Source organism: Saccopteryx leptura, chromosome 7 (assembly GCF_036850995.1).
Source record: "Saccopteryx leptura isolate mSacLep1 chromosome 7, mSacLep1_pri_phased_curated, whole genome shotgun sequence".
Taxonomy (NCBI): domain Eukaryota; kingdom Metazoa; phylum Chordata; class Mammalia; order Chiroptera; family Emballonuridae; genus Saccopteryx; species Saccopteryx leptura.
Genome location: NC_089509.1, coordinates 53,756,677 through 53,774,772, shown reverse-complemented (window position 1 = coordinate 53,774,772; position 18,096 = coordinate 53,756,677). Strand labels below are relative to the sequence as shown.

At 40.4% G+C, this 18,096-nt stretch overlaps 1 protein-coding gene and 1 long non-coding RNA gene across 3 annotated transcripts in view; both read right to left on the bottom strand.

The window, feature by feature from the left end:
• The window catches only part of B3GALT1 (beta-1,3-galactosyltransferase 1), a 49,334-nt gene extending 43,660 nt beyond the window's left edge, over window positions 1-5,674 (bottom strand). Inside the window, exon 1 of one of the 2 annotated variants that reach the window (XM_066345807.1) lies at window positions 5,563-5,674. The gene's annotated coding sequence lies outside the window, so the exon portion shown is untranslated. The remainder of the gene's footprint in view (window positions 1-5,562) is intronic. The other variant, XM_066345808.1, reaches the window with a different exon arrangement.
• Window positions 5,675-5,698: 24 nt separating this feature from the next.
• The window catches only part of LOC136378656 (uncharacterized), a 548,249-nt gene continuing 535,851 nt past the window's right edge, over window positions 5,699-18,096 (bottom strand). Inside the window, exon 3 of the long non-coding RNA XR_010746631.1 lies at window positions 5,699-5,721. This is a non-coding gene — a long non-coding RNA (uncharacterized lncRNA). The remainder of the gene's footprint in view (window positions 5,722-18,096) is intronic.

The window sequence follows — 18,096 nt, the reverse complement described above, 5'->3', positions numbered from 1 at the left end:
TCCAGCACCACAGCAAAATAGCCTTTAGCAACTTCACAGAACAAGTGAGATGGGGGAGGGGGGTTGGGCAGACTGTCAGCTTACTGCCAGTTCACCACACCTTTGTCCCCCAAATATCTAAACTGCAAAGACCCTGTCGGCTTTTGGTTCCCAACAGGTGGGAAGCTGAGTGCATAATACAGTAATATGATGACTTGGTAGCTATTTGGCCCTCTCATTAGAATGTGTATTTGGAGTGAACTGGGGCCAGGTAGGTTACTGATCGGCACCATTAGAGGACTGCTGGGCACATAAAATGTGTTTAATACCTACTTGTTGATTGAAATAATGATAAAAATTTGAATGAGTAATGAACTAGAACACATTTCAATATTGAAACTAACTGAGTATCCCTTTCATTCTCTACTATAAATTAGTTGCCTATGAGATTATTTACAAATTTAGATAGTTACTTGCAAATGAGGAAATGGCATTTCCAATACTAGAGATGTTTTAGGGCACCTTCCACTGATCTTTTTGATGACCATCTGCTCCATTTCCAAATGAGGCAGCAATTTAGTTTAATTTTTCTCACAGTGAAGGAGAATTTCTTTTGTACCAGTTCTTCTGTGTTCTAAAATAGAAGTCACACTCTCACAGACACACACTTACAAACATGTACATGCTGTGTTAGATAGGGCCACACTAGCAGGTCTAAGAAATAAACCCTAAATTTCTGAACTTAACAAAACAGTGATTTATTTGTGTAACAACCTAATTGGGGGGAAGGCGATCCTACTCTGCCAGACAGCTTGTCACCTGGTAATCGCTCCATCTCTGAGGGCCTCAGAGTTCTCTGACCCTGATGGCTGCAGTGCAGAGTGAGCACGTGGAAGGCATGCCTACACCCTAAAAATCCTGACCCCAAAATGAAGCACATCACATCCACTCATAGTCCATTACTAGAAAGTCGTCATGTGGTCATACCCAACTCTAAGAAAGGCAAGTACATGCTGTGTAATTATGTGCTCAGGAAGAAGAGATAAAACATATTTGAGTGAGTCACCAGCCTCTGCCCCACCTCCCATTCCTATAATACAAAGCAGAGAGATGCTTTAAGATTAGAGAGATGCCCCGGAGTATGGGAAGATGAAGCTTAATTTTAGTGGTGGGCATTTGGAAAGGCCTGTAGAAGAGAGAATTTTTCAATAATCCTTGAAGGATAGGTGAGTCCTTAGTAGGAACAGACATTAATAGGCATAACTGAGACCAACGTAACAACTGATGAGGTATGAAGTCAGGAGGGAGTGAGAGAGTGAGAAAAAAATGTATACTTCTGCCTTAGTCTATGTGTTCATAGCGCAGCATCAAGTTGAAATTTTAATAATCTCTTTTCTTGAACTCCTATAAGTAGTTAAATAACAAACTGAACTACCCTCTCCACCATGAGTATCTTAGTACCTAATGTGAAGATATGAAATAATTAGAAGGTATGCTGTGTAAGAATTTTAATGTCATGAAAAACTTCTATTTTCAAAATTGTGCTAATTATACAGGATGAGGCTGAACAAAGGGAAGACATACAATTAGCAAAGCATAGCTTATTATAACCAGCTCTGTTTCGAAGCTCTTCTGAATCTAGATATGTCATAAATCAAGAGTGATTTAGTATTTATTTTTTAGAAGAAAACTGGCGATTTTAGAAATGTAGGGCTTGGCTATTTTGGATGTGACTGTGGTGATGATACAGGGAAACTTTTACACTCTAAATGGCACAGAGGAAAGAGCAGGATGATCCTAATCTCTGGGCCACTTCCTCCACTGTATGGAGATAATGATACAGACAAAGTGAGACAAGTTGTAAGAAGCTAGGGAAATTTCTCGACAACTGGAATAAGGGAAATGGAGACAAAATGATAAATAAATGGCCAAGCAATGAATAACCAGGTAATACATCACAAGGCCCTACCCTCCCTAACAAAAGACACTAGAAGCAGATGGTTTACATCTCTCCTCTCCAACCAGGGATCAGGAAGCTTAAATCTCCCTAGTCTGGGAGATAGATAACAGAGACCCAATTAGTGCCATTAGTGTCAGCTAAACCCAAGAATGGATAAAGTCAGAGAAATAAATAACAACAATAACAAAAAACAATTAGAGCCAGACAGGTCCAAGATAGAGATGAAGCTGACCAGACAATGATCCCAAACCCCACTATATGCTCATTTTGGTGCATCAGCATATTTGATGTGATCAGCACCTGGAAAGCTGATCAATATTCTATTGAGATTGTTTCCTGAGCCTTCCCTTAAAGTTCCTGCCTTTAGAAAACAGATAAAACCCATCAAGACAAAGGACCCAGTGTGTACTCTCCCTTGAGTACATCTGTGCCTCCCTTTTCTCAGGTGCAAACTTTTACTTTCTTTCTTTTAAGTTCTGGAAGCCCTCCTCTTGCTTAACTTTTCAGTAAGCCAAAAGCAGCCCCAAATTGGCTCACTTCCGTCACTGTGACTTGTACTTCTCAGTGAGTCCAGGAGCCCAGCCTAGGCTCGCTCCTCTTACTGTATATTGCTTCCTCTATCCTACTCCCTTCCTTTGTTTCACTGTTCCCAGCTTAAATAAACGGACTCTCAAAATCACCTGGATTTGTGTCTTGTATTCTTTCCTGCATAAAGTCAAGAACCCACACATTCCAAGCCAAGCTGGGGCAGAATGGCCTTGGCCTGGTCCCTTTCTGGTGACAAAAGCACTTAGCACTAAACCTGAACTGCATTAAAGACCCATTTTAAAATTTTAGATCTATTTCCCTTTCTTTCTCTTTCTTTATTTTTCTTAAGCAGGATTTCACTTAGCTCAGTAAAAGTCCTTGAGACTTTAAGAAGTATATAAGAATGACTGTAATATCAAATGGATGTACTTCCTCTAAGTCTACCAAACTTCAATAAAGGCAGTTATATTATCAGTGGCTCGCTCTCTGAGTGGTGTCAGGGATAAAGAAATACCTTAGTAGTCAAATCTGAGGAGGACTGACTCAGCTCTTCTTTTCTTCCAAAGAAGATAAAGTGCATCTCATACAACTTGCTTTCTTTTTTGCTAGGGTTTTTTTGTTTGTTTTCAAACAAGATCTCTAGTGCGAAAGACAAACTCTCCCTCATGTGCAGTAACAAGGGCTATGATTAGTACCATAAAGGTTTGGGATTTTCCCTAGATTTTGTTGCCAGAATATTAGAAATTGATATGTAAGGCTGAGAGCTTAAAATATGCACAATAGTACACATTATTCATTGCAAAATCACTCCCCACCCCACGCCTCAGCTCAGCTATGAACAGTCTATACACTCAAGTGCATCTCAGTATTGACTGAAAGGATAGAGGTCCTCAGCTCCTGAAAAGGCATTAGGATTGAATTATCATGTCAATGGCCCACATGCTAAGAGGCAAGAGATAAAATATGAGGGTTTGATTTGTGTAAACAAATCAAAGGTATTTAGAATCAAGCTACTTAATCTATGATAAAGCACTGCCAGGAATATAAACATCAGAACAGCCCTCAGTGCCAGAACAGGAAAGAACTGAGATGGTAGAAGGAACTCTGAAGATTATTTGCTACTTTTCCCTGATTTACTATAATCCAGCTCTATCAGCCTTTCAGTTCAGTGAACCAGCCAAACTCAGTCTCTTGTTTTAAGGCCTCTATAAATCATCCTTGTGTCTTTTCACAGATGCCTCTTGTAATCGTGAGGATTGTCTCCTTTAAGCTGTATTAACAAATAGCTTTCATATCTCAGTGGCTTAAGGCAATTAAAGTCTATTTTTACATGCTGTATATTCTGAGTGGGTTGGCTGAGGGGATCTCTGTTCCATGAAGTCGCACAAGTTCAGGCTAAGGGAGCAATCATATCTTGGACCATGCCACCAGTGAGAGTGTCACAGGGAGCTGGAGCAACAATTGAATGCTCCAGCATGGAAGTGACACATGTTGTTTTTAAGAACAACACATTGACCAGACCAAATGCCATGGGCCTATAAACCTCAGGGAGACTATGGCAATGGAGTCCTACCATGTGCCTGGAAAAGGAAGGGGATAGGAAGAGCCCTCTTCACTCTCACACCTCCCCTGATTAACCTTTTGAAGAGGTTCTAACTCTTCACTGCCTTAGGACCCCTTTTGTATTTATCATAGGGCTTATCACAAGTCGTAATTGCATTATTTACTTATTAAATGATGCTTTCTTCATAGTCTGTTTCCACTATTGAACTATAAGATCCCTAAGAGGAAGGACCATGTCAGTACACCAGTTCTATGACACAGTTATCAAAACTGGTCAATCTGCCTAATATATTGAAACACTGAATGTATTTGTCTTGAATCTGGAGAATCCTTATGGTGATAATTCCATGTCTCTCAGCCTAAATCCTTTCTGGCTAAATGCTGATGCCTCTCCATGGCTCTTACCAGAAACTCCTCTCTTTACACAGTGGCAAAGGCTAAAAGCAAAGGCAAACTGGGCATTCTTTCAAATGCTGTTATGGAGCAAATTAGAAAACTCTCAACTAAAACCTCACAGAAATCTCCAAAGGCCATGAAAACCAACATAGCCATTGCAAATTGCTGTACATTTTGTAAGTGATGAAAAGAATAGAGAAATTTGGTGAATTGGCATTTTCTTGAATTTTGGCAAATGAGCACGCAGGGGATCAGTTCAGAGCTGCATCTCACCCTCCACTGACAGAAGCACTTCATAGTCAGACTGAGCCTGGTATTGGAAGGTGCGCTGACGTAACTGCCCCTTTTATGGGCAAAAAAACTGTAGTTAAAAAATAAATTTAGTTACTGGTCCAAATCACAGAGGTGATGGTGGGAAAGATAAAAGTAGGGCCAAGTCTCTTCTTGCCAGTGTGGTGCTTCTTTTCCTGAGTCACAAAACAGAAAGACTGCATTCGTTGCTTTAAATTTACCAATCTATTTAGGGCAAAAAGTAAGTGTATAAAAGGAATATTTTGAGTGTTTCTCTTGCTTTTGAAAATCACTTCAAATAAAAAACATTTAAATAATTACTTGTTATTTTAGATATTCCTTTATAACTATGCCATCATTTTCTATATAAAATACTATTATTTTCAAGTGAAATAAGAAATAATTGAAGTACAATTGCCCGTGAGACAAGGTTATTTCAGCAAAGAAGTTTCAAGAATCAATTAGCTATGGCCTTGGAGAAATGGATTTTTAAATAGGCATTATCTCAGGTCACCTAAGGCATGACTTTAGTTCCTTAATATTTCATCTTAAAAGAGGCCACCACTAAAATCAGCCAAAGGTTTTATAGATACTCACAAATACGAATTTTTTTTAAAAAGGATTTTTTTTAAAGCTATCATGCTTTTTCTCCTATATCCATCAGGAACAAAGCTTTTATGGCAAGGGTGTTTTTTATATATTATAGCAGGTAAACATTAATTAAAGAACAAACTAAACTTTTCCGTGTCCTTATTAGTCCGTAGACGTTATTTCGAATTGTATAGACTTGCGGGTATTTCCCCCAGTGGCGGCCTGCGTAACTGAACAGCGTGCTCTTCTCCTACCTGATGGCCCCGAGCGGGCTGTGCTCTCCCTACCGCAGGTGCGGGGCACAGAGCGTGGTCTTCATCCCTGATGCGCAGGTGCGGAATGGCTTGCACTAGCGGAAGCTGCTGCGGAATGGCTTGCACTAGCGGAAGCTGCTGCTTAAAAACTGCAGACTCCTATGTGGGTAACAAGACAAGAGAAAACTTTAGAAACGATGAAAAGTAATCAGGCTCTGAGACATCCATGGAATTCGGTCATTTAAAAAAATGGACGTACTTACTTTATAGATACAGTACACAGAATGGCATGTGGGTGAGCACTAAATAGAGGTTGAGCAAATGAAAAAGAGAATGAATAAACGAACAAATGAAGGTCAGAGCTGGTCCTAGAATTGCAAACCCACATACTCACAAGACCAGGCAAGAGGGTAAATGAGGGAGCAGACTGAGTGGGAGACAATAGGGAATAGGAGGACTGCAGTGGACTAGGGCGCTCAGGTCCCGTCAGAAGGGGGCAGCCACTGCTCATGTTTAGCTGATGGTTTGCTGATGGTTTTCACTGATGCCGTAAGGAAAAACAAGCTCAATGATGCCACTACAGGTTTTCAAGGAAAGACAGAAATACAATTTCTTTTATTAACTTTAGAAAGAGAGGGAGAAGAGACAGAGAGAGAGAGAGAGGAGAGGGAGAAACCAATTTGTTGTTCCACTTATTTACACATCCACTGATTAATTCTTGTATGTGCCTGACTAGGGACTGAACCTACAACCTTGGCATATCAGGACAACGTTCTATTCAACTGAACTACCTGGCCAGAGCACAGAAATACAGATTTTTTATGTGAAATCTCTTGAATTTATATTTATATTTAGAATTCAATTAAACAAAGCAAAACATTGTGTGGGTCAAACAGGGCTAAAGAGAAGGCCTACCTGAGGGTCATGGGTAGCCAGCTTTTTCCTAAGGTGTAGGCAATATCGAAATTTGCAAATGATGAAAAGGGGTTTAGGGGTCTGAAGCCACTTGGGCAAAGACACTCAGCTAATTTATGGTAGAGCCGGGATTTTAGGCTTCACTTCCACTTAGGACCACTCTCAGACTGGCGGAATCTGACCAAACCTGTTGAAATAACAAATTGGAAGCCAACCTGAAGCAGGCTTCAGTTGATCTGATCCTCGGGTCTCAAACTGTTTTTATATAAATCTTCATAATGAGAGGTGTAATTTTCTGTTCTCACCATTTGTATTACGGGAAGCTGAGTGACTGAAATATGATGGTTTTCATATGAAATAATACTCTGATTACAGGCATTTGTTTGGGATGGTGTTTATGTGAAGAGTGGCAGGAAGAGGTAGGGGCAGAGGCATGAGTAGGACACTGGATCCATTTGCTGGTTCTGGTTTCTGCTAAAATTCTGCTCTGTTTATATGAAAGTGATGTGTGATAGTTAAGTGTATGAAATGACTTTAAACATTGACTTGGCTACTTACTGTGATTTAAACTCTTTAGGCCCCCTGTGTAAAATGTACCTGAATTGTAGAGTTGTGTTGTGGTTTAAAAAAATCAATGCAATGAAGGTGTTTAGAATGGTATTTATACAGGTATGTACTTGGTAAACTATTGCTAGTATTTGTAACAAATGTTATCACTTATGAAATGCCTATTATACACTTATTTACTTCTTATCTGTAGTCATCACTACAATCCTTCTCATTTTATATATTATATTATCTTTACTTTAATAGTGAGAAAATCATTAACTTGGGAGATCAAGTCTTGTCTAATGTCACCCTGGTATGTTGTTGACCCAGTGTCTGAGACTAGGTCTACACAGCCGAGCCATTTATTTAACCCACCCCTCCCGTGCCTTGTCACTGTTCAACCGAAGATACATTCAGATCTTTAAATGGAGAGAAAAATCAATGTTAATCAAACAACTAATACTTAACAAGTCAAACACCAAAGCAAAGGAGTACCAAAGCAAACAATAAAAAATATTGCACGCCTAATAATCTTCTTCTTTATGTAAAAGTGTATTGTTTTGTAATGGGAGTGTGCCACTGACTAAGAATAAGACAGGGAGCATGTGGACCGCTTTCAGTCTGCATAAACCCTCATTCTTACCCTTTAAAATGCTCTGGCACTTAATAAATTATTTGCTTACTATTGATCGATCAATCAATTTTCATAGAGATAGCTTTCAGAACTGAAACATATTCAATATTGACACTGGGAAAATAACACCAAGAATATTCTATTCTAGCATATTTTAAAAGATTGCTTGCTTTTATAGAATTTTTTAATACAAAGAAAGAGTATATGAAGCATCTATATGAAACTATTGAATGAAGAAAGGGAAGGAAACAAGAAAGGAAGGAAATCAGCAGTTACTGACTGCTAACAGGTGCTATGCCAGGTGCTGTTACACACATATTCCACATAGTAGCATTTACTGGATGAAAAAGAACCAAACCAGGGCCAAAGGACATGTGGAAAATGTATACAGAGCCAAGCCAATTTTCTCGAGCAGATATTTCAGTGTAAGTATCTCAAACTTTACTTGGACAGAACTCTTTACCTTGACCACTCATTTTATTTTTTTCTTTATTTAGACAGAAAATATATAATTTTAAATTAACTTTAACCAAGCAAGGGTAGGGAAGGAGAGTGTCTTTTAACTAAAATATTTAATTATCATCAGTGCTGGGGGAATATAAACTAGGAAACATAGATACAAATTTTCCCTGCTTTAGGATGAACTGAACATTATCCTACGAGATAATGATGCCTATTCTCAGCAATAATATATAGAGAAGGAATGTATTATACAAGAAAAGATGAAAAATGTGAGCCACTTTTTCAGTCTGATTCTAAAGTGTAATTTCAGTATTTAAGTTAGAGGCATTGCAATTTTCCAGAATAGAAAATGCATTCAAATGCAGGCAGGTCTTAGAATACAAAACAATATTTCTAAGTCAAATAGAAATGAATTTGTTCACTATCCACTCTTTTGGATAATTGCCATTATTGCTCTTTTTTTTCCCTTGAGCAGATAATTGAAAATTGACTAGATAAATTGTTGTGTTTTTTTCTGGGAGAAATAGCCTAGACTCAAAATTTGTCACCCACATTTTTATCTAAGTTACAATTTTGCCAGGCCTAAAAATTATAGCTAGTCTAGTACATTATTCTATTACATCTCATTAATATCTTTTCTTCTTTTTAGCTTCATGTGGCAGAAATCTTGCCAGTGCCATTCATGCCTGAGGAATCCATCCACTTTTTAGTCCTCCATACCAGAGTTAACTATGAAGTATTTTAGTAACAGGATAGGACAAATAAGATAGTAATAATATTTGAACATGTGGTTTAGTCTTCCTACTTTTGCAATAAACCTCTTTGTGGCAACAAAGAAATCTGTACTGCGAATCTCAAATGTGAGCACCTGGCCACATTTGACCCAGTTTGTGTGTGGTCTGTCTGCAGCCAAAGACTTGAATAAAGACCAACAGAACAAAATGGAAAGCACCGCTGAGTTGCCTATTTATCAATTTATCAAGATAAATTCTTGATTCATTAGGAAACCAGGTTGAAGTAACAGTTGAGTTAATTAGTTAATAGATGTAGTAGAGAGAACTGAGGGTTTTCACTCTCTTAAAGGTAAATAATAATCAACTTAATTTTTTATTTTTCTTTGTCATAGGTCAATCAGGACTAAAAGTCCTTGGGAAACTGACTTTGAGACTCTGAGATATAAAGGAAGCTTCTGGGACCATGTTCTCAGGGGCAACACCTGTGCTGAGAAGAGAAGAAAGAAGGGGAGGGAGAGGTTAAAATGTGACACAGTCACAGCAGAACCTGAGCTGACCCTCTGGGAAGCTCTGGCGCTGGGACGGGCCAGCAGAGGTCTGCTGTGTGCTAGAACTGGCCTGCGCGGGCGTGTGCTAGAGCTGGTGTGCAAGGCCTTGGGTGGAGCTGACTGCGCATCTCTTCCTAACTTTACAGTGACATCATGTCGATGCCTTGAATTTGGGGGCACATGTGCTGGGTATTTACAACCCTTGAATTTGGGGGCACATGTGTTGGGTATTTACAACAAGAGATTTGCAAATTTTAGAAATCAGAGCTTCTGTCACTCCCGCTCCCAAGGCCTCTTAACCTCTGGAGAGCTGGTTTGCCAGCAAACCCCCAGTTAAGAAAGATTGATTAGTACCTCTCTCTGCCCAAATCCATGTGATAAGAAGTACTTAATTGCACACAACGTGACAGAGAGGGAATGATATACTATACTCCTAGGTATGGTGTTGCTGTAACTTCTCCAGGCAAGGTGTCCTCTATTCTACACAGAGTACTATTTTAATCCCAGGATTTCTAGTCCTGCTGTGTTGTCAGTGATCTTTATTGTTGCCTTTCTGAAAGAAGCAACTGAACTCCCATGGAAATGAAACCATCGCTGAAAGATACAAGTTGGTGATATGATCATTAAAGCCTAAATGACAGAGTTATCAAATGAGTAAGTACTGACAATGATTAAACAACAGCTTGGATAAAATAATAAGAAAAATGCAACTGAAATGATTTTTAAAAGTAATCCTATTTCTTTACATGATTATTCATACCAATAAAGTAGAATGGTAATAACTGCTGCATGTCTTTGTTTAATGAACTCATAAAAATACTTCTGGAGCCAGTAGAGAATGTTAACCATAGGTGGGAGATGATTTTAAATATTTTAGTGAAGGCACACAAAGAATTTGGGTTAAAATCATTCCAGCTTTTAAAAAGTTAATCTTAAGAAGATGCACTAAACCAATTTCTGTTCTCTGTTCGCAAATATCAATGTCTTTAGAAAACTCAGGGAGGTGATGTCAGAGAATTCATCATTAGTTGGGATAGCAGAAACTGTTAGGGGAATCATTCTGAACAAGTCCGTTCATCTCTCAAAATTATTTTTTCTTCTAAGTCTTTAACTCCATAGAAAAATAAAATAAGGGGATACCCAAGATTTGACAACAGAGATTATACAGAAACTCTTCTCAGCTTTGCCCCTTAGATTCTAAACCCACACTAAATCTTGTCTGTGTAGCAAATGCAAAACACCACATAAGTATCCAATTTAGGATAAAACAATAGACATCAAAGAGAGGAGAGCTTATATGAAGATAGAATTAGGAAACTTAGTAAAACAAGTGTGAATGATTCAGAAATTCAATAATTAAAAAGTGATTCAGGCCTGATCAGTGGTGGTAGAGTCGATAGAACATTGATCTGGGGTGCTCAGGTCCCAGGTTTGAAACCCTGAGGTCACCAGCTTGAGCATGGGGTTGCTGGCTTTAGTGTGAGATTATTGACATGACCATGTTCACTGGCTTAAGCCCAAAGGTTGCTGGCTTGAAGCCCAAGGTCACTGGCTTGAGAAAGGGGTCATAGGTTTGGCTGGAGTCCCCAGTCAAGGCACATATGAGAAAGCAATCAATGAACTAAAAGTGATGCAATTATGAGTTGATGCTTCTCATCTATCTCCCTTCCTCTCGCTCTTTCACTTAAAAAAAGAAGTGACTCAGTAATGACTATATCTATTTTATCATCTATCACATTTCTGTAACAGGCATCAAAGCAGACAGGAGGTAGGTTTCCTTTTTTTTTTTTCTTCAGTGAGAAGCAGGGAGGCAGACAGACAGACTTCTGCATGCCCTCCCCCCAACTGGGATCCACCCAGCAAGCCCTCTATGGGGCAATGCTCTGCTCATCTGGAGACATTTGTCTGTTGCTTGGCAATTAAGCTATTTTAGTGCCTCAGGCGAGGTCATAGAGCCATCATAGAGTTGGCAGGAGCCCCCAGTCAATTCACGTATGAGAAACAGTCAATGAACAACTAGTGCCCGGGGCTAACTTACTCCAACTGGGCCATGGCTGAGGGTGGGGAAGAGAAAGAGAGAGAGAGAGAGAGAGAAGGGAGAGGGGGAAGGGTGGAGAAGCAGATAGTCGCTTCTCCTTTGTGTCCAGACTAGGATGGAACCTGGGACGTTTGTATGCCTAGCGACGCTCTGCCCACTGACCCAACCTGCCCCGGCTTAGTATTTTCTTTAGTGTGGTATTTTACTCAGAGCTGGAAATCCAGAGGAACTTAAATCCTTCTTGAGACATACAATTCAGATAATTAAGTACAGAAATGGAAATAGTGAAGCACAGAGAAGAGACCCCGAACTGTGTGTGTGTCTTTGTATGTAATCAAATGCATTTTTGTCCTGAATGAAGTGTTCAGAATATTGGTAATTAAGAGTAATAGTCTCTCTTGTATTGCCTGAAAATAAGAATGCAGTTACTGTTTCTGCTAATCAAATAGGGGATATTGTGAGGATAAAGAAATACAGCATGTGTCCTAAGAATAAGCTTGCTATTTTTCCTGACTTTAAGTTGAATACGTCTGACCTAGTCTTTCAACAGTTCAATAATATATATATTTATGTACAATTCACATACTAGGTCCTGGGATCTTAAAGAAGAATGAGAAAATCCAAACTGCTTTCAAAGTCTTACTAAGCAAAAAGTTTTAAATATTTGATATGCTATGAACCTTTTAGAAGTTGGATATAATTTCAGGATTTCATGATACTTTTCAGGAAAAAAATGTTCTAATTTATGTCTACTTATAAAATTTTAGCCTTGTATAAATAAATTGTTTCACAAATTTCAGTAGAGCATGAATTTACCTTTATAACAAGCAAACATGAAACAATGGAATAGAACCTTGCTTGTGTTTGGCTGTAACATTTTTACCTACAACTTTAGGTCTCTGCCTTTGTAGATGGTGGAAGCTGGTTCTGAAAATTAAGCCCATTCCAGGGCATGTGTACAAAGGAATTTTGCCAAGCTTGCATATCGACTGGGTCGACTACTGCCTTGCTGGATTTTTCAGGTCATGCTTACCCTATCTTGCAAATATTGTTATAGTAAATCATGGCATGTAAGCTCATGGAATTTGAATATGACTTCTGATTTTGAAATAGACTCTCCAACCAGTTAGCTCCAATGAAATTTGAATATAACACATTTATGGGCAGTTGTTTTGCCTTTCCCCCCCTTTTCTATGGGCATTTTATTCTAGAACAGTCTTTTCAGAAATGGATATGGCATCTGTCACCAGAGACAATGGGTGACAGAATAGGCTAGTGTTTGTACAAATGTTTTACCACCATTAAAAAACAGCAAAACACAGCCTGACCTGTGGTGGTGCAGTGGCTAAAGCGTTGACCTAGAATGCTGAGGTCACCGGTTTGAAACCCCAGGCTTACCTGGTCAAGGCACATATGGGAGTTGATGCTTCCTGTTCCTCCCCCTGTCCTATCTCTTCTTCCCTCTCTCTCTCTCTCTCTCTCTCTCTCTCTCTTTCTCCCTCCCCTCTAATAAAAATAAATAAATAAATAAATCTACCCCCCCCCCAGCAAAACAAAACCAATAGCCTAAAATGCATGCCCTACAGATGACTGAAGCGCACTAGCATCTCTTAATTTAAAGGGCAGTATCCTGACCTGACATATGCCTGGAAAAGAATCCTCCTGACTTAAGAGGTACCCAGGCACATTTGGTGTAGGTGTCAGCAACCATACTGGCCAGAGAAAGGAATGACAGAGAACCTGCAGCAGCTCCTGCAGAGAGCGGGAAGTTGGGAGGTAGGACATGCAGAGAGATGGTCTCTGCTCCTAATGGGTCATACTGAATGGGCATTTCTGCATTCCAAGTTCAATGAGACTCATTCAAGTTGTGACATGGCCAATAATAGGCCCAATATGGAAGGAGTGCATCTTTTCCTCTGAAACATAAAGCTTTTCTCTCACTCTAGGTTTTTATTGATGGGCACTTAGATGTAAAAAGAAAATGCACATCTGTTACTTCCAAGTTGGGCACATTTTCCTTAGTAGACTTTCCAAAGGAATGGGGAGTTAAACCTGTCACTGTAAAAGCGTTTTCCATGCCTTTGCTAAGTCGTAAGAGAAATCAGTTTAGAGATGTCATGGGTGAACAGGGAAATGGCTCAAACTCATGTTAAAAACACAAGTCCTTTTGTCTGTGAAACAAAGACAACTGAAGCCTCTAAGATTTATGATCTCATTAAAGGACTAAATCTGATCATCAGACATCAAGAAATAGGTTCCTAGGGGAAGGCTTACAATTTTCACTGCAACTATTCTACACAAATGCATTTTATACTTGTTATTCTAGTACTTTAATTAATGCTGTTATTTGTTTTTTCAAATTCACCTGCTTACTAAGGGTCCTGGAATCCACCCACACCTCACTCCCTTGACAGCAAAACCACCTGGGCTGTTCTCTCTGTTGCCTTGAACTTCTTTGATATTTGGGCAGCCCCCTCTGGTACTGACAACAGTGAGCAACATCCTCATGTTTTCCAACTGTGTTATTATTTTTGCATGATTTCTTCCCAGGAGGCAGTTGTACATTTTTACTAGGGAGATACAAGAAAAATAAATTATTTTTCTCCCAAGATAACATGTGATGACCTTGGGCAACATATACAAAGTTTCCTGGAATTTTATTTGAAAAATTATATGATAGACTGCCTTTGGGTCTGTGTTGTTCTCTTTGTGTGGGACAAGAAGTGGGACTGACTAAGCTTGGCAAGCTTAGCTGGATGTTACCTAAACTTTCGGCAGTAAACAGAGACATGCTCCGTAGTGCACAGATGACTGGAGTGCTCAAATTCCGAACTGAAAGTCACAGTAGTCCCTTCTCTGGGGAGATATGTTCCAAGACCCCGAGGGAATGCTGTGAAACTGTGGATAGTACTGAGCCCTATGTATATAGCAGCTCCTCTGAAACTGTGGCTAGTACTGAGCCCTATGTATATAGCAGCTCCTCTGAAACTGTGGATAGTACTGAGCCCTATGTATACAGCAGCTCCTCTGAAACTGTGGATAGTACTGAGCCCTATGTATATAGCAGCTCCTCTGAAGCTGTGGATAGTACTGAGCCCTATGTATATAGCAGCTCCTCTGAAACTGTGGATAGTACTGAGCCCTATGTATATAGCAGCTCCTCTGAAGCTGTGGATAGTACTGAGCCCTATGTATATAGCAGCTCCTCTGAAGCTGTGGATAGTACTGAGCCCTATGTATATAGCAGCTCCTCTGAAGCTGTGGATAGTACTGAGCCCTATGTATATAGCAGCTCCTCTGAAACTGTGGATAGTACTGAGCCCTATGTATACAGCAGCTCCTCTGAAACTGTGGATGGTACTGAGCCCTATGTATATAGCAGCTCCTCTGAAACTGTGGATGGTACTGAGCCCTATGTATACAACAGCTCCTCTGAAACTGTGGATAGTACTGAGCCCTATGTATATAGCAGCTCCTCTGAAACTGTGGATAGTACTGAGCCCTATGTATATAGCAGCTCCTCTGAAACTGTGGGTAGTACTGAGCCCTATGTATACAGCAGCTCCTCGAATAACATCATTCGTTCAATGCTGTTTTGTGATAACATTGATGAGATGATATAAGAACTTACCTCTTGTTTGTATCAATTAGATTATGGTAAAACTTATTTTGCTGTACATCCTTTTGAGGCAGGATAGTAAGAAGTTAGGAAAAGTCCTTGGCAAGTAGAATGAGAAAACAGAGAGCTGAACAGGCTGGCCAAGCAATTTACAGCCAGATATAGAAAGTCATCTCCCTAGAGATAACATCTAGGCCTCAGTTGTGTTTCAGCTCCAGGTTCAGAAAAACAGCATAACCAGGTGGGTAATGTCAGAACCAACTGCAGTGACTAATGACCCCCTGCCTGGATACTGACCAATCAGTGGAAACCACAACCCTGAAAAGGCCCATCTGGAAAAGCGGATGAATATCTGTATGGCCAGTAGCCGCGGTCACCATCACAGCTGTCTGGCCCGTGCAGGATCTCATTTGATTTGAACAGACAGTAATGAAAGAATGGAGCCAAGAACTAGTGGGCCATTACCTTTAATCCTAGCTCGCACCCAGCGGGGGAGAAATACACACAGTGGGAAAACACTTCCCTTTCCATTCAGGGCTCCCAAAGCCACTGACTCATCTGAGTATTCCTAGAATCAAAGGCCCCACCAGCCTTAGTCACCTCTGTTCCCCATCTTTCTGCACAAACTGGCTTCTCCTTCAACACTGCCATCTTGGCTGCCTCTCCTCTGCACTGCTGATGGCAGGATCTGAGCAAGAGCCTCCCCCCCTCCCCCCGCCTTATCTTATAGTGTAGAAATTAAAGCCTTTAAGCCAACATACAAATAAGGAAGTCTCTGATACAAAGCCACTCATCTGAGGCATAAATGGGATTCCTCATAAGAGTGCAACACCTCACTTCATGCAACAGTCAAGGGTGTGGGGAAAAGCTTAGTGTTGAGAAGATCTTAGTATTAGAAGGATGTTGAAAAGATCGTAGTATTAAAAGGGTGGGAAAGGCTTAGTCTTAAGGCTATAAGGACCTTGTGAGCTTACAGCCTGTCCCCCACACCCAAAGAAAACTATAAGCGAGCAAACATATACAGCAGGGGTCCCCAAACTACGGGCCCCGCGGGCTGCATGTGGCCCCCTGAGGCTATTTATCTGGCCCCCGCCGCACTTCCGGAAGGGGCACCTCTTTCATTGGTGGTCAGTGAGAGGAGCACAGGATGCGCATGCTCCTGGAGTACTGTATGTGGCGATGCCGCAAAGTGTGGCGTCGCTCATGTACAGTACTACTTTCGTTTTGTTTTTTTTTACTTTAAAATAAGATATGTGCAGTGTGCATAGGGATTTGTTCATAGTTTTTTTTATAGTCCAGCCCTCCAACGGTCTGAGGGACAGTGAACTGGCCCCCTGTGTAAAGTTTGAGGACCCCTGCTATACAGGGTACTTTGAGATACGAACAGACCAACATACGAGTTTTTTATGATACAAGCTGCTACTTGGTCTGTATTTTTGTTTGAGATCCAAGTGGAATTCTGAGATATGAGTCGTGATTTGGGAAGCTGCCGCTAGTTGGCACGTTGGCACATGGGTCCAGTATCGGCAGTTTGATATACAGAGTTGACTGACTTACAAGCACGGTTACGGAACAAATTAAATTAGTATCTCAAGGTACCACTGTATATCATATTTACAAACTTATTTGACTAACAATATTCTATTGAGATCTCCCTCGAGACTTCCCTGAAACTTCTAACCTTTAAAAATCCTCAAAACAAAGGACCTAGCCTGACTAGGTGGTGGCGCAGTGGATAGAGCGTTGAACTGGGACATGGAGGACCCAAGTTCGAAACCCTAAGGTCGCCAGCTTGAGCGTGGGCTCATCTGGCTTGAGCAAAAAGCTCACCAGCTTGGACCCAAGGTTGCTGGCTTGAGCAAGGGGTTACTTGGTCTGCTGAAGGCCCACGGTCAAGGCACATATGAGAAAGCAATCAATGAACAACTAAGGTGTCGCAATGGCAACGAAAAACTGATGATTGATGCTTCTCATCTCTCTCTGTTCCTGTCTGTCTGTCCCTGTTTATCCCTCTCTCTGACTCTCTCTCTGTCCCTATAAACAACAACAACAACAACAAAACAAAGGACCTAGCACATGCTCTCTTAACTGATAACATGTCTGTGCCTCTCCCCTTCTCCTTCCCCTCCCCCCATAGGTGGGCATGTCCTAAACTCTAAGGGTCCCCATAAGGCCTGCAACCAGGGGAGCAGTGGACAGTGGCAGCTTGTCCTCTGAAACCAGTCATGTTTATTCCGTCCATAGGTGAAAAAAATTTGATGGAACTATGCTTGTAATATTAACTTATTCATTCCATAAAACTCATTATACCTTTGATGAAATACTACATTTTAATTCCCTTGTGTTTGTTACTTCAGTAAACAAACATAATGTAAAGAGAAAAAATGCCAAACAACCAGGGGGTGACAAGCTGTCATTGGAAATATCACAGTTTTATTGCTTTTTGTCCGGTATTATTTAATATTTAAAAATTTCTTCTTATAATCTAGTTTTGTGTACCTCTTATTGTTCTTATTTAAGTATTAAATGCATGAAATAATAAACCAGAAAACTGGTTGTTAAATTATTTGACTCCCACCACTGGTTGACTCCTGTCTGAGCAGGGAAATCCCCCCTCAGGGCCTCTACTACCTTAATGGTTACTAAAGGCACCCTTTGGGCTTGGGGTAAATACGGCCACAGGCTCTTTGTATTCCTGTCTATTAGGGACCTGACTTCCTTTACCTGGTTAGAGAAATACTGACAGGGCTCCAGAAAAAGCTACTATTTTGACTCATACTATAACTCCCGGTCCTCTATCTGGAGCATTTATTACACTGTTTGTGCCAACCCCAATTTTGCCATGTCACATCTTCTGTCACTGGGTTTCTCTTTTTTTCAGATTTTATTTATTTATTTGAGAGAGAGAGAGAGACAGAGAGAGAGAGAGAGAAAGAGAAAGGTGGGGGTGGGGAAGAGGGGAGGAGTGGGAAGCATCAACTCATAGTAGTTGCTTCCTGTACGTGCCTTGACCAGGCAAGCCCAGGGTTTTGAAC